The sequence below is a fragment of the Bos mutus genome, chromosome 7 (assembly GCF_027580195.1).
Source record: "Bos mutus isolate GX-2022 chromosome 7, NWIPB_WYAK_1.1, whole genome shotgun sequence".
In the NCBI taxonomy this organism is placed as follows: domain Eukaryota; kingdom Metazoa; phylum Chordata; class Mammalia; order Artiodactyla; family Bovidae; genus Bos; species Bos mutus.
In genome coordinates this window covers 27,171,399-27,186,638 of record NC_091623.1, presented here as the reverse complement: position 1 = coordinate 27,186,638, position 15,240 = coordinate 27,171,399, and the positions used below count along the sequence as shown (strand labels likewise).

At 41.0% G+C, this 15,240-nt stretch overlaps 1 long non-coding RNA gene across 1 annotated transcript in view; it reads right to left on the bottom strand.

Moving 5' to 3' along the window:
- Nucleotides 1-4,504: 4,504 nt before the first annotated feature.
- LOC138988609 (uncharacterized) overlaps nucleotides 4,505-15,240 on the bottom strand; it is a 565,076-nt gene continuing 554,340 nt past the window's right edge. Inside the window, exons 10-11 of the long non-coding RNA XR_011464881.1 lie at nucleotides 5,572-5,649; nucleotides 4,505-5,328 (exon numbers count right to left, since the gene is read on the bottom strand). This is a non-coding gene — a long non-coding RNA (uncharacterized lncRNA). The remainder of the gene's footprint in view (nucleotides 5,329-5,571; nucleotides 5,650-15,240) is intronic.

Genomic DNA, 15,240 nt, shown 5'->3' with positions numbered 1-15,240 from the left:
ACCCCTAATCTAATGAGGCACACAGATAAGGACAGCAGAGACTATGACTGGGTCAGCAGGGTCAGCTGCAGCATGAAAGTGTGAAACCTCTCTTTAAAAAATCAGAATAAAAGTCCCCATTAACCCTATAATGTAAAGCTTCTTGCCACGCGTGTACTCTCTGCCTTTAGTGTCCTGGCGAATCAGTAAGGGATGGAAGTAAAGGGACTGTGGGCTGCCTACCTTTCCCTTTTTTCCCCTGTGCTATCATTTCTGGTGTGAGTGGTTGCTAACACAGGGACGTTGAGAAGAGTAGGAAGGAAGATAGGATTCCTTGCTCATTCTTCCTTGTTAGAACATCACTGGCTTCTTTCTGTCTTCAAAGCAAGTTCTAGCTGGAAAAGAAAGCATGTCCTTTTGGGCTTGTAAATACCACTGCTTACTCAGTAGTAGACGTGCATGCTCAGTTGCTGAGTCATGTCTAGTGACCCCATGGACTGTAGCCCACCAGGCTCCTCTGTCCATGGGATCTTCTAGGCAAGAATACTGGAGAGGGTTGCCATTTCCTTTTCCGGGGGAACTTCCTGACCCAGGGATCGAACCCATGTCTCTGACACCTCCCGCAACGGCAGGCAGATTCTTTACCACTGAGCCACCTAGGGAGTCCCGGAGTTGCCAACGTTTTAGGTGGATGGAGCTGCTTAAAGAATGACACACACACACTGCATGGGTGTCCTCTGCTCAGGGGTACATTCCCTTGTCCTATGGGAGTTCACTTCAAAACACAAATTTAAAGATGAAATTATCAGGAATTTCAAAGAGGTGATACCAGAGCGTGAGGTAAAGTACAGGGCCCTCCAGACAGCAGAGTTCTGTGTAAACTATACAGCTTGCACGCTCACAGGGCTGGTCTGAATTTCAAAATCCTATGAGAAATCCACGATCAAGACGTATACAGGGCTCCAGAGGAACAACTCAGTAGAAAGGAAGTAAAGAAGAGGACTTTCCAAGAGGGGTCGGCACTGGGGCTGAGGTCTCAAGGATGAGAAAGGTTTACCCAAGTGAACAGAGGAGGAGAAGCGCATTATAGCTGAAGAGACGGCAGGTGCAAAGAAGGCGCGAGGCATCATAAAGCCCTGCACGTGTGGGGAACTCAGCTGATGATGTGGCTGGAATGCTGGTGGGCGTGAGATTGTAAAGGAAGCTGAGACTTAAGAAATACCATGAGAATCACGTGAAAGAGTTTCAACTCTCCGTAAAGCGATGCAATTATCATTGGAGAAGTATAAGCAGAAAGGTGGCATTAAAGGATTTGTATTTGCAAATTTTCTCTCCGACAGCTACGTGGGTAACGGGTTGAAAAGAGGGAAACTGTACCTAGAGAAGTCAATTGGAGGCCACTGCTGTGCTCTGAGAGGCCAAGACTGTGGAATTCTTTAGTTTTGTCCCTTTAAAATTAAAAAATACACATATTAATTGAAAAAGGCCGACCCATACTAAGGAACAAGAGTTAAAATATTAACTGAAAAATTTACTAAAGCACAAGGCCATTTACAGCAATAACAATCGCAATGGAGTTGGGCTCTTATATCAATGTTGAAGCTGCCCTCTTCAAAGCACAGGACAAATATTTTGACAAATACAGCTTAGAGAAATGCTTTTTCTGATTTGCTCTTTATCGTATTATTCAGTGATCCTTCCGTTGCCATTGTCAAGGATTTACTGCTGAAAAAATTTATGCATGTTTTTGGCTCTGCTACTTTATCTTAAAGCAAGAGCTATGAACGACAAATCCGCCAGGCAGGAGCTATTGTTCCAACATCATGTGATTATTGTTTAAGTTCTGCTTATTTAACTATGTAAGGAGTTGGAGAACGCAACCAAACCTTGTCTCATCCTGGCTTCCCCACTGCTGAGTTGTCTCTGCCCGAGAGCATCGGCTTCCCTGGTGGCTCAGATGGTAAAGAGTCTGCCTGCAATGTGAGAGACCCAAATTCGATCCCTGGGTCGGGAAGATCCGCTGGAGACGGAAAGGCAACCCACCCCCTAGTATCCTTGCCTGGAAAATCTCGTGGACGGAGGAGCCTGCCAGGCTACAGTCCATGGGGTCGCAAAGTGTCGGACATGACTGAGTGATTTCACTCTCACTTTTTTTCTAAGAGCAGCGGTTTACTGCTTCTCTACACTTTCTGTCTCTAATCCTTCTCAGGAAAATATACCCCCATTAAATCTAATTCATCTGAGCTGCATTCTGTTGCCTTTCCAGGTAGCAGCGCACACAGCTAATGATGTGATCTGTGTGATGCCTGGGGGTCAGTGGGCAAGGTCGCCTGCACCTGCAGGGGCTGCCCCGGGTTCTGGCTGCGCCAGTCCCCACCCTCGGGCGGTCATTGCCTCCGTGCACCTGCAGACCATTTGCTGCACAGCAGCCTGCCTCACACATAAACAGGGACACTCTCTGCAATAAACATTCTTCAGCCCTTCCGAGTACCCACGTTCACTATATGCTGCTTCTCAAACGTTACTATGCTCATGCAACACCTGGGGGATTCATTAAAGAAGAGCATTCCACAGGTCTGAGACTCTGCATTTCCTACAAACTCCCAGACAACACCAGGTGGGTTCCTGAACCATACGCTACGTAACAAGGAGCTAGATAGCTCATTAACTCAGCTTGCTCTGGAAAAACAACAATATTTTGGAAATTTATGTGTGTGTGTTAGTCGCTCAGTCATGTCCGATTCTTTGCGATCCTGTGGACTGTAGCCCATCAGGCTCCTCTGTCCATGGAATTTTCCAGGCAAGAATACTGGAGTGGGTTGCCAAGCCCTTCTCCAGAAGATCTTCCCAATCTGGGGAATTGAACCGGGGTCTCCTGCATTCCAGGCAGATTCTTTACCCTCTGAGCCACCAGGGAAGCCTTGAAAAATTATAAAATTTCTTGATTTTTTAATACTAGTTACTACAGCGACTTCACACACACACACTAGATTAGTTACTAGAATGCCAGAAATAGTATAGGTAAAGTCCAAATTGTAAAGTCAAATTGTAGGTAAAGTCCAACACTCTTACTTGGCTAAGCCTGCCTCGGTTCTGTTATACACATCTAATTAGAAACTTCAAATTATTGTTCTTGGTAACACTCTTTTAAAACCCATGTAAAGTGATTATAACTGACAGTTCCTATTATAAGGAACACTTGTCTGGAGTGCAGAGGACTAAATTTGGCTTTCTTGTAATCAAAGAAAGATCCTTGTCAAAGAGAGGTGAGAGCTGGTTATTTAGCAAGACTCTTGTACTAGACTGAACATACTCAAAGAAACATAATTATGTTGAAAATTATTGTATTCTCATGATCCTTGATGCAGATAAATTCTGCCATTAAAAGAATCCCTTAACCTAAAACAAAATATCCTTTCCTCCTAAGATTGTGACTAAACCATTTGCTCTAGAAACTGTTCCTGTTTCTTCCCAACTGTCAACAAATGCAGATTCAGATGAAATGTTCTATTTCCAAGTGGAAATAAATTTAATGGCAAATGTAAAAATGACTTTCAGACTAAGTGAAAAGTGGCATTTAATATAAACTCAATGGCTTTATAATTTCTTGAAAGAAGAAATGAATTCCCAAGACTCAAAACATTTTGAAAATGAAAACTTAAACCTCCTAGTTTTACACAAACCAGTTTTCAAATAATAAAAAGCACTGACACGCTATGAGACTGAAAGGAAATATATCTCTATTCAAATTCAAATTGTGGAAAATTGGGAATTTTTACAAAAGTGTTTATTTATATAAGACCCAAACACTTTACTTCAACCTCTTTGAAAAGTTTATGGAACATTTGGCAATTTAGTACATCAATTTTTGTAATATGAGCATTAGATGAATCTAAATTGATTCACAGGGAGTGAATTTAACATTACTTAGAAATCTACTATCTTTAAAGTATTGTAACTGAACTCACTGTTTCCTGAATGAAAAGGTCATTGGAAGGAAGGGTAGTTGAAGTAATAAGCTAGAAAAGCTGGAAAAGAAAACATCTATCTTTACAACAAACAGGGAAGAAAAAAGAATATGTGGGAAGACAACTTAGTGATTCTGGAGGCCTAAAAAATTACTGCTTTCATTTTCAAATAAATTATGAAAGTGAAATGCAGAATTCCATTACCATTTTTATGGAGGTCTTCCTTCTATGTTGCTGCTGCTGCTGCTAAGTCGCTTCAGTCGTATCCGACTCTGTGCAACCCCATAGACGGCAGCCCACCAGGCTCCCCCGTCCCTGGGATTCTCCAGGCAAGAACACTGGAGTGGGTTGCCATTTCCTTCTCCAATGCATGAAAATGAAAAGTGAAAGTGAAGTCACTCAGTCGTGTCTGACTCTTCGTGACCCCATGGACTGCAGCCCACCAGGCTCCTCTGTCCAAGTGATATTCCAGGCAAGAGTACTGGAGTGGGGCACCGTTGACTTCTCTTTCTATGCAGAGCTAAAAAATGGGGGTGGGACTTTCTCCATATGGGGTAACTGTTGATCAATTTCACACCAATCCTTTCTCAGAAAATTTCATTAAGAAATCATGGCACAAAATACTTTGACCATGGATGAGTAGTTTTATAGTCAATAAATTGTAGTACATGGTGTTTCACATTAGAGAAAAGGGCAATCAGATTTCATGCTTCTGAGTGTAAATGGATTACTCTCTTGGGATCTGAATATAAATAATTTTTCTGGCCATTTTACTGCACTTTCATCCAGTTGGTAAAAGCACCTTTTTCCTTATCGGCATTGAAATTATTAGACTTGGACAACTACAGGTATCAAATGGCAAAACCTCCTGAACTGCTATCTTATTTTAATGAAGAAAATATAAATTTAACATAGGTTAGAACATCTAACTTAATTGTATGTACAGGTTTTGGTTAATAAAAGAAATAACAGCATTCTAGAAGCTATTGTTTCCTCTGAAGTGATTACAGTTTAGGTAATTACACCCAGGTGGTGGCTGGATTGTGGAACAAAAGTCTGAACAGCTAGAGTTTCAATAAGGACAAGAAAGCTGAACTACACCTGTGACAAGCACTGTGCTATGTCTTCTACATTAAATACTGCAAGAAAGATTATATGTAAGAAAGACTACTTTCCATGAGAACTGAAGCTTTTCCGAAACAGCTAAGCAAATCTGCCAGAATATTCCTTATTTAAATACCATATGTTACTAGCAACAAAGAATACCCTCACCTTAGTGGTATCAGGAATTGATCTTCAGTGTTTCTCCATCAACAGTTTCCTCCTGATTGATCTCGAACTATTTCTTGAAGATGAAATCTCTTTGAACATGTCCACAGAGCTGAAATTGTCAGTAGATTTGCCATGTATCAGGATTCATTAAGCTCAACATTCTTATTACTCATTTTCTACCCACTTTTCTGCTTAAAAGACAGATGCATTTAACAAGTCAAAGAAACAGCCATTTTGTTCTGTGCCCAAACTATTCTCTACTCACAAAGAGGACACTCAAAATATTTACCAACTTATATGTGCAGCAGCCAATCCAGAAATAATATTTCTAACAGTTTCTTCTTATACTTACCAGCAGGACTATTCTTTTACTAGTCAGAAGTCTTCATCAGTCTCCCCAGCCAACCACTTTCAATCCTAGGTCTTTACCCTTTGAAAGACAAAATGCATTATTATGTTGCTGCAACTCTAGGCACCTGCAATAGACCTTCTGTGCTACAGAGACAATGCCCCTGGCAGCTATAATGGGTTGCTATTAAATATAGGTTAATTTTGCTTTCTATACAAAGAGCTGCTTTACTAGCTGATGTGGTGAATTGAATGAGGGTCTTATTTTCTGAAAGCAAAACTCTATTGCTTAAATAACCAGAGCAATTATAGAAACAAATAACACTCTATGTTCAGTAATAGCTGAGGCAGCTTGACACAGTGAAAAGATCATAGGCTTTAAACTCTAATAAATCTTGGCTTGAAGGCAGCTTTCCTACCTCAATGATCTTGAGCTTGTTCTGTAATATGGAGATAAAAATACCTTAGGGTGTTTTGCTTGAGACTTACATGGTATACATAACGTATACAGAGGGCTTAACACAGTGACTGGCTAACATCATAGGTGCCTGGCCAGTTGGAGCTCTTATTATTCCTCTTCTTCTCTTCCCTTTCTGAATTAACCCCTGATTAATTCCTACTAGGTAGGCATGCTTTTAGTCCCTCTGCAGATTTTCACGAGACACTTGGAAGATGGGCCAGCCCTCTGAAAGTCCTAACTGTCTCTTAACTTTTAGATCCTCTATCAGAAACAGAATGCTGAGTGGAATTCATCATAGAACTGATCAGATCAGATCAGATCAGATCAGTCGCTCAGTCATGTCCGACTCTTTTTGCAACCCCATGAATCACAGTACACCAGGCCTCCCTGTCCATCACCAACTCCTGGAGTTTACTGAGACTCACGTCCATCGAGTGAATGATGCCATCCAGCCATCTCATCCTCTGTCGTTCCCTTCTCCTCTTGCCCCCAATCCCTCCCAGCGTCAGAGTCTTTTCCAATGAGTCAACTCTTCGCATGAGGTGGCCAAAGTACTGGAGTTTCAGCTTTAGCATCATTCCTTCCAAAGAAATCCCAGGGCTGATCTCCTTCAGAATGGACTGGTTGGATCTCCTTGCAGTCCAAGGGACTCTCAAGAGTCTTCTACAACACCACAGCTCAAAAGCATCAATTCTTCAGTGCTCAGCCTTCTTCACAGTCCAACTCTCACATCCATACATGACCACAGGAAAAACCATAGCCTTGACTAGACAAACCTTTGTTGGCAAAGTAATGTCTCTGCTTTTTAATATGCTATCTAGGTTGGACATAACTTTCCTTCCAAGGAGTAAGCATCTTTTAATTTCATGGCTGCAGTCACCATCTGCAGTGATTTTGGAGCCCAGAAAAATAAAGTCTGACCCTGTTTCCACTGTTTCCCCATCTGTTTCCCATGAAGTGATGGGACCGGGTGCCGTGATCTTCGCTTTCTGAATGTTGAGCTTTAAGCCAACTTTTTCACTCTCCACTTTCACTTTCATCAAGAGGCTTTCGAGTTCCTCTTCACTTTCTGCCATAAGGGTGGTGTCATCTGCATATCTGAGGTTATTGATATTTCTCCCAGCAATCTTGATTCCAGCTTGTGTTTCTTCCAGTCCAGCGTTTCTCATGATGTACTCTGCATATAAGTTAAATAAACAGGGTGACAATATACAGCCTTGACGTACTCCTTTTCCTATTTGGAACCAGTCTGTTGTTCCATGTCCAGTTCTAACTGTTGCTTCCTGACCTGCATACAAATTTCTCAAGAGGCAGATCAGGTGGTCTGGTATTCCCATCTCTTTCAGAATTTTCCACAGTTTATTGTGATCCACACAGTCAAAGGCTTTGGCATAGCAAATAAAGCAGAAATAGATGCTTTTCTGGAACTCTGTTGCTTTTTCCATGATCCAGCGGATGTTGGCAATTTGATCTCTTGTTCCTCTGCCTTTTCTAAAACCAGCTTGAACCTCAGGAAGTTCACGGTTCACATATTGCTGAAGCCTGGCTTGGAGAATTTTGAGCATTACTTTACTAGCGTGTGAGATGAGTGCAATTGTGCGGTAGTTTGAGCATTCTTTGGCATTGCCTTTCTTTGGGATTGGAATGAAAACTGACTTTTTCCAGTCCTGTGGCCACTGCTGAGTTTTCCAAATTTGCTGGCATATTGAGTGCAGCACTTTCACAGCATCATCTTTCAGGATTTGGAGTAGCTCAACTGGAATTCTATCACCTCCACTAGCTTTGTTTGTAGTGATGCTTTCTAAGGACCACGTGACTTCAAATTCCAGGATGTCTGGCTCTAGGTCAGTGATCACACCATCGTGATTATCTGGGTCATGAAGATCCTTTTTGTACAGTTCTTCTGTGTACTCTTGCCATCTCTTCTTAATATCTTCTGCTTCTGTTAGGTCCATACCATTTCTGTCCTTTATCGAGCCCATCTTTGCATGAAATGTTCCTTTGGTATCTCTGATTTTCTTGAAGAGATCTCTAGTTTTTCCCATTCTGTTGTTTTCCTCTATTTCTTTGCATTGATCGCTGAAGAAGGCTTTCTTATCTCTTCTTGCTGTTCTTTGGAACTCTGCATTCAGATGCTTCTATCTTTCCTTTTCTCCTTTGCTTTTTGCTTCTCTTCTTTTCACAGCTATTTGTAAGGCCTCCCCAGACAGCCATTTTGCTTTTTTGGCATTTCTTTTCCATGGGGGTGGTCTTGATCCCTGTCTCCTGTACAATGTCATGAACCTCATTCCATAGTTCATCAGGCAGTCTATTAGATCTAGGCCCCTAAATCTATTTCTCACTTCCACTGTATAATCATAAGGGATTTGATTTAGGTCATACCTGAATGGCCTAGTGGTGTTCGCTACTTTCTTCAATTTAAGTCTGAATTTGGCAATAAGGAGTTCATGGTCTGAGCCACAGTCAGCTCCTGGTCTTGTTTTTGCTGACTGTATAGAGCTTCTCCATCTTTGGCTGCAAAGAATATAATCAATCTGATTTCGGTGTTGACCATCTGGTGATGTCCATGTGTAGAGTCTTCTCTTGTGTTGTTGGAAGAGGGTGTTTGTTATGACCAGTGCATTTTCTTGGCAAAACTCTATTAGTCTTTGCCCTGCTTCATTCCGTATTCCAAGGCCAAATTTGCCTGTTACTCCAGGTGTTTCTTGACTTCCTACTTTTGCATTCCAGTCCCCTATAATGAAAAGGACATCTTTTTTGGGTGTTAGTTCTAAAAGGTCTTGTAGGTCTTCATAGAACCGTTCAGCTTCTTCAGCATTACTGGTTGGGGCATAGACTTGGATTACTGTGATATTGAATGGTTTGCCTTGGAAACAAAGAGAGATCATTGTGTCATTTTTGAGATTGCATCCAAGTACTGCATTTCGGACTCTTTTGTTGACCATGATGGCTACTCCATTTCTTCTGAGGGATTCCTGCCCGCAGTAGTAGATATAATGGTCATCTGAGTTAAATTCACCCATTCCAGTCCATTTCAGTTTGCTGATTCCTAGCATGTTGATGGATTGTGGTAATTCTTCCATTTTATATACATTTTGCTTTTCTATAGCTCCAAACTCTAAGCCCTCACCCGTAAACCACCTTGCTATATATGATATTAAGACAAAGGCTCTGAGAGACTTCAGCAGATGAGATCTGGCAGGACAGAAGGAGGAGAAGCAGCCTGGAATCCATACACAGGAATTTGGGCATTAATCTACAGTTTATAGGAAGTGAATTAAAAGGCTTAAGCTATGGAGTAATCGGGGTTATTCTGTGCAGGCAGGACAAACTGAAGGTAGGAAAACCGGTGGTAGGTAAATTAATTGGGTATAATTTGAATGGGACATAAGAACCTAATCCAGTGGAAATGAAGACAGATAGGGGCTGAAGAGTTGAGATAATATATAATGTAAATAGCAATAAAAACAATTGAATATAATGGAGTCTAGAGGACATCCAGTATAAAATAATTGCTTCTTCTGTAGCACACGGTATTAGTGGGCTAGGGCTACTGTAGCAAAATGCTACCGACTGGGTGGATTAAACACCAGAAATTTATTATCTGGTCCCATCACTTCATGGGAAATAGATGGGGAAACAGTGGAAACAGGGTCAGACTTTATTTTGGGGGGCTCCAAAATCACTGCAGATGGTGACTGCAGCCATGAAATTAAAAGATGCTTACTCCTTGGAAGGAAAGTTATGACCAACCTAGATAGCATATTAAAAAGCAGAGACATTACTTTGCCAACAAAGGTCCGTCTAGTTAAGGCTATGGTTTTTCCAGTGGTCATGTATTGATGTGAGAGTTGGACTGTGAAGAAAGCTGAGCACCAAAGAATTGATGCCTTTGAATTGTGGTGTTGTAGAAGACTCTTGAGAGTCCCTTGGACTACAAGGAGATCCAACCAGTCCATACTAAAGGAGATCAGTCCTGGGTGTTCATTAGAAGGGCTGATGCTGAAGCTGAAACTCCAATACTTTGGCCACCTGATGTGGAGAGTTGACTTATTGGAAAAGATCCTAACTCTGGGAGGGATTGGGGGCAGAAGGAGAAGGGGACGACGGAGGATGAGATGGCTGGATGGCATCACTGACTTGATGGACATGAGTTTGAGTGAACTCTGGGAGTTGGTGATGGACAGGGAGGCCTGGTGTGCTGCAGTTCATGAGGTTGCAAAGAGTCAGACAAGACTGAGCAGCTGAACTGAACTGAACTGAACAGTTCTAGAGGTTAGAGGTCCAACACCGAGGTATCAGTCTGCTTAGTTTCATTCTCAGGCTGCTTTCCTTGGCTTGCATATGGCCACCTCTTCTGCTGTGTCCTTCCACAGCTGTCCCTTGATCTGTGCTGTGTCCTGATCTCCTGTAAGAACACCAGTCATAAAGGATTCGGGCCTACCCTCACAGCCCCCTTTACCTTATACCTCTTTAAAGGCCTATCTCCACATACAGTTATATTCTAAGGTACTAGAAGGTGAGGTTTCAACATATCAGTTAGGAGGGACACAATTCATCCTGTAACATACATCTTATATATTAATCGCACTTAACCATGACGGTGCGTGCATACATCGGTACTGGTTACTAAGCGACTGCCTCTCAGTTCCAAACCTGCCTGTGAGGCTGGAGCTGGGGACTCCGCCATTTTCTGCTTTGTCATCCGGTTGCTACTGAGGCTCTGCCAATAGAGGGCGCTCAAGAGAAATGACAAGGCTTGATAAGGGAGGAGGAATCTGGGCTCCTCCTCCAAACTTACGGGTTAATGATCCCAGATTCTGCCCTGTGTTTCTCTGGTCCTATGGGTGAAAGTTGCTTCCTACACTGAGTTTCTCTGTATTAACTCCGTGTGTCCCCGTTTGCCTTTTCAGTCCTCCAGTGCCTTTCAACCAATTTCCTATATAACATTTTGTCTGTTAAAGTAAGTGAGGTTATTTTGTTTTGTTTTCCCAACTGAAGTAACATCTTCCTTTTGTGAAATTCTTCCCTCCTCTGCTTCATGCAGTGAAGGGGTTACCAACTGTCTTATATTTACACAAAAATTAATATCAGAGGAGTGAAAAATGGCCAGCATTAGTTATCATCTAGGGGGCATCAGAATTCCATACCTATGAAAAATAATGAGCAGAAAAAACCCAGCAACCTGTTATTAACTTTAACAGCTCTGTCTTGCAACTATGACAGAAGGCACACCATAGAAGAAAGAGTACTGTTTCTCAGTCACTAAGTCGTGTCCAACTCTGTGCAACTCCATGTACTGCAACATACCAGGCTCCTCTGTCGTCCAACTCTGTGCAACTCCATGTACTGCAACATACCAGGCTCCTCTGTCGTCCACTATCTTCCCAAGTTTGGTCAACCCCTTCATGGATCACAGCCTCATCATGGTGAAGATGCTTGTGTAACTCAGTGAAGCTATGAGCCATGCCATGCAGGCCACCCAAGATGGACCGGTCATAGTGAAGAATTCTGACAAAACATGGTCCACTGGAGAAGGAAATGGCAACCCACTCCAGTATTCTTGCCTGGAGAACTTCATGGGGAGTATGAAAGAGTACTAGATTTACCTTAAAAGACCTCATTTCTATCTGCTGTCTTCTACCTTCATCACTTGCTGTTTGGTGTCTTCTCAGAACATTGGTTTTTAATCACAAAGTTTTATTGAGGAATAAAATAATAAATGCAAAAGTCTTATGACAATTCTATAGCATAAATGATTGCACACAGAGTGCCTCTTAGCCTTCCCCTTTATTCTTCTCCTTGGTATCCATAGTTCTCATAGTATTTAAATTTGGGCAAAAAAATGTACAAAACAATAGTGGCATTAATATATGTGGAATGCTTATCCCATGCTAGATACCATGCTAAATACTTTCTGGATATTGTTTCCTTCACAAGAACCCTGTCGTGACAGTACTAATATTATCCCCAGATTGCTGAAAGGGAAACAGCAGCACTTAGAAAAGGTGCGCGTGTTACACTGTACCATAAAGATGGTGGAACTAGAATCTGAACCAAAACACTCAAACTCTAGGTCTGTGTTGGAAAGTTTCCTAGCTCACTTAATTTCTCAAAATACATTTGCAATAGAAAAAGAACTATTTCAAGAGGAACTCCTTTCTTTCAAATAGAAACTGTCGTGCAAGTCATTTACCAACATTTAACTTAACTCCAACTCCCAGTAACAACTCCCTCCTCCGCCCCAAATGACAGCATAAAATAAGAATCAGGGAAGAAGGATGACCAGATACTGAAAAGAACAAAACAGATATTCTCCAGTGGGATAAAGAGCTTTTATATTTTAAGGTGGGGTGTTCTGAAGGAAGTAAGGACCATTTAAAGATTTGAGGACTAAGGACTTCCTGGTGGTCCAGTGGTTAAGAATCTGCCTTGTAATGCAGGGGCCATGGGTTCCATCCCTGGGAGGGGAACTAAGATCTCACATGCTGCACAGTAACTAAGTCTGAGCCACAACTGGTGAGCCTGCAACTCCAGAGCCCTTGTGCCCCAAGTACTGAAATCCCTGTGCCAGAACTTGTGCATCATAACTAGAGAGTCCGTGCACCGCAATGACAGATCCTGCATGACACAATGAAGACCCTACGGGCTGTAGCCAAGACCCAGTGCAGCCAAATGAATAAATAAATAAGTAACTGAAAGATTTGAGAGTTATGTGAAGAAATCACTCTAACAGAAATGTTTCGAGCTTCACTCACCCTACCTTTACTTTCCTGTTTTCCCTTGCTTGTGTTTTGGGGCAGGGATTATCAAGAGCTTTAGCAGTGAAATTTCCTATCTTCCAAATTATACTGAATCATAAAACAAACAATAGAATTTTAATACACAACCTTATTTCATGCTTTGACATTCATGATACTTGTTAAACAGCCAATCAGTGAGAATGTATATTCATATTTTGATGGTTTCCAGTGTGTTAAAATTGGATATGTATCATATTTGAATGTGTTTGCTAGCTAGTTTTTAATTACAGTCTTAAAAATAACTATTTGAACATATTTCAAACACTTGCAATGAATGCTTGCTGGGCCCCCGAAGCACCTCTGAGGAAGTATCACAGATTGCAAATCACTGATGGAGGGAAATGCAGGCGTCCGGCTGCTCACCCCCGTCCAGTACACAAGGAGATGGCTTTCTCTGCTTCCTGAGTACATTTATGCTGGCCCACGCTCCTGGCAAAGGAGCAGGCGTCGGGCTCCATCCATCTTAGACACACAGAGTCACTTATCCATATGCTCAGGGTGTTTAATGCTGTGTCCCTGCACAGTCACAAATTAGTCACTTTCTGCTAGTGACTATGAATATAAAAGAGGCATTTTTTGAAATATGGATCTTATTTCAACAATTAGGCATAGAGAACCAATAACCATTTGTTCTTCATTTATTATATATCTAAATGAAATAGCTTCAGTTTGTGGCCTGCATACATGCTAATGAAAATATTTCACCCCTTACGACTGCTCCCAAAGTCCCAACTCTAAAATAAGGAGAGTAGATAAAAATAGGGTAGAAAACTTGCCTTCCTTCCTTTCTCTCATTGAGGCCACTGTGCTGAATTTATAGAATTATAGAATTTCTGAGTCAGAAGGAAACTAAGAAATCACACAGACTAATATGTTTAGAATTCTCTAAAAGAATTCCCCAGAAAGAATTTCTAACAGCCTTTGATGGAACATTCTAGTATGAGGAGCTTCCTACCTCATTATTCCACCCAAGTATTTATGTAAAGTTCTCCCTTCGATTGCATATGCCACTGTTTACCCAGTCACTAGATGATGGACATTCAGGTTGTTTCCAAGCTCTTTTCACAAAAAAGTGTTACAGTGAACTTACTGGTGAGTATCTTCCTAATTCTAGGTTTATTTCATTAGAGAAGACTCTCACAATTGGAATTGATGAGACAAAGTATATGTGCACATTTTGTATTTTAACAGATAATGCTGGATTACTTTTCAAAAAGATTGTTGTAATTCATATTCTACCAAAGATGCCTATTTCCCACTGGATTTTTATCAAGTTTTTAAACGTTTGCCTGTCCACCAACTGAGTTTTTATTATTATCTGTGTTTGGTCTTCTGTGATTTTTTAAAAATTTTTTTATTGTCATTGTAGAATTGTTTGTCAGTTTGTCTTTGGATGGTTTATATTATCAATTTGAACGAGCTCTTACTTGATTAAAGGTTGATCTTTCTACTGATACTCATGGAACTTAGTGTCTAACTTCTTTTGTCATTGAAATATGTTTATTAAACACATACAAGGAAAGGAAATAAAATAAATCTCCTTTAGAATCACGCCAATCAGAGATGACCATCATTTCCAATTTGATCTACTTTCTTTTTTAGTGTCTAACTTCTAACTATCCAGCCTTATGTTCTCTGAACAAATTTATTACTCAAAGATTCTCTGAAGATGTGGTGATTGCTCATAAATGAATATCTCACCCTAGAAGTGATCTGTATGGTATAGGGCTTTGCTCCTCTAAGTGTGGTGGTTCCCTGATCAACAGAACTAGCATCATCTGGAGATTTTTTGACTACAGAATCTCCTGCCTCATGCAGTGTCTACTAAATCAGAATCTTCTGCTGTACAGGATATCCAAGTAATCTGCATGCACATTAAAATTTGAGAAGCACCATGATAGAGCATGAAGGATCTTCAGCTTTTGCCCCAGTTCCAAAATTTGTATTAATTTTGTATTATCATAGCTTTTTAGGTCACAGTAACTAAATCTTTTATTCTGGTTATCAAATAAAACTGTTGATAAATTGCTTCCTGACCTGTATTCACTTAGTAATATTTTGTACCTAAATATATGATTTTACATTTATTCTCATTAAGTTTTATTATATTCATGTAAAATCATAATTCTGATTTATGATACACTTGTTGAATACTGAATCTGCATTTTAATACACAGGCTCTCATTACTCAGTTTTTGGGGAAATTAATCTAAAACCTTTAGTAAATAGGTGTGGTAAGACTCCAGATAAGTCCCTTTATATTTTCCTTTGTCTTAGTGAAAGTGAAAGTGGCTCAGTCGTGTCTGACTCTTTGTGACCCCATGGTCTACACAGTCCATGGAATTCTCCAGGTCAGAATACTGGAGTGGGTAGCCATTCCCTACTCCAGAGGATCTTCCCAATCCAGGGA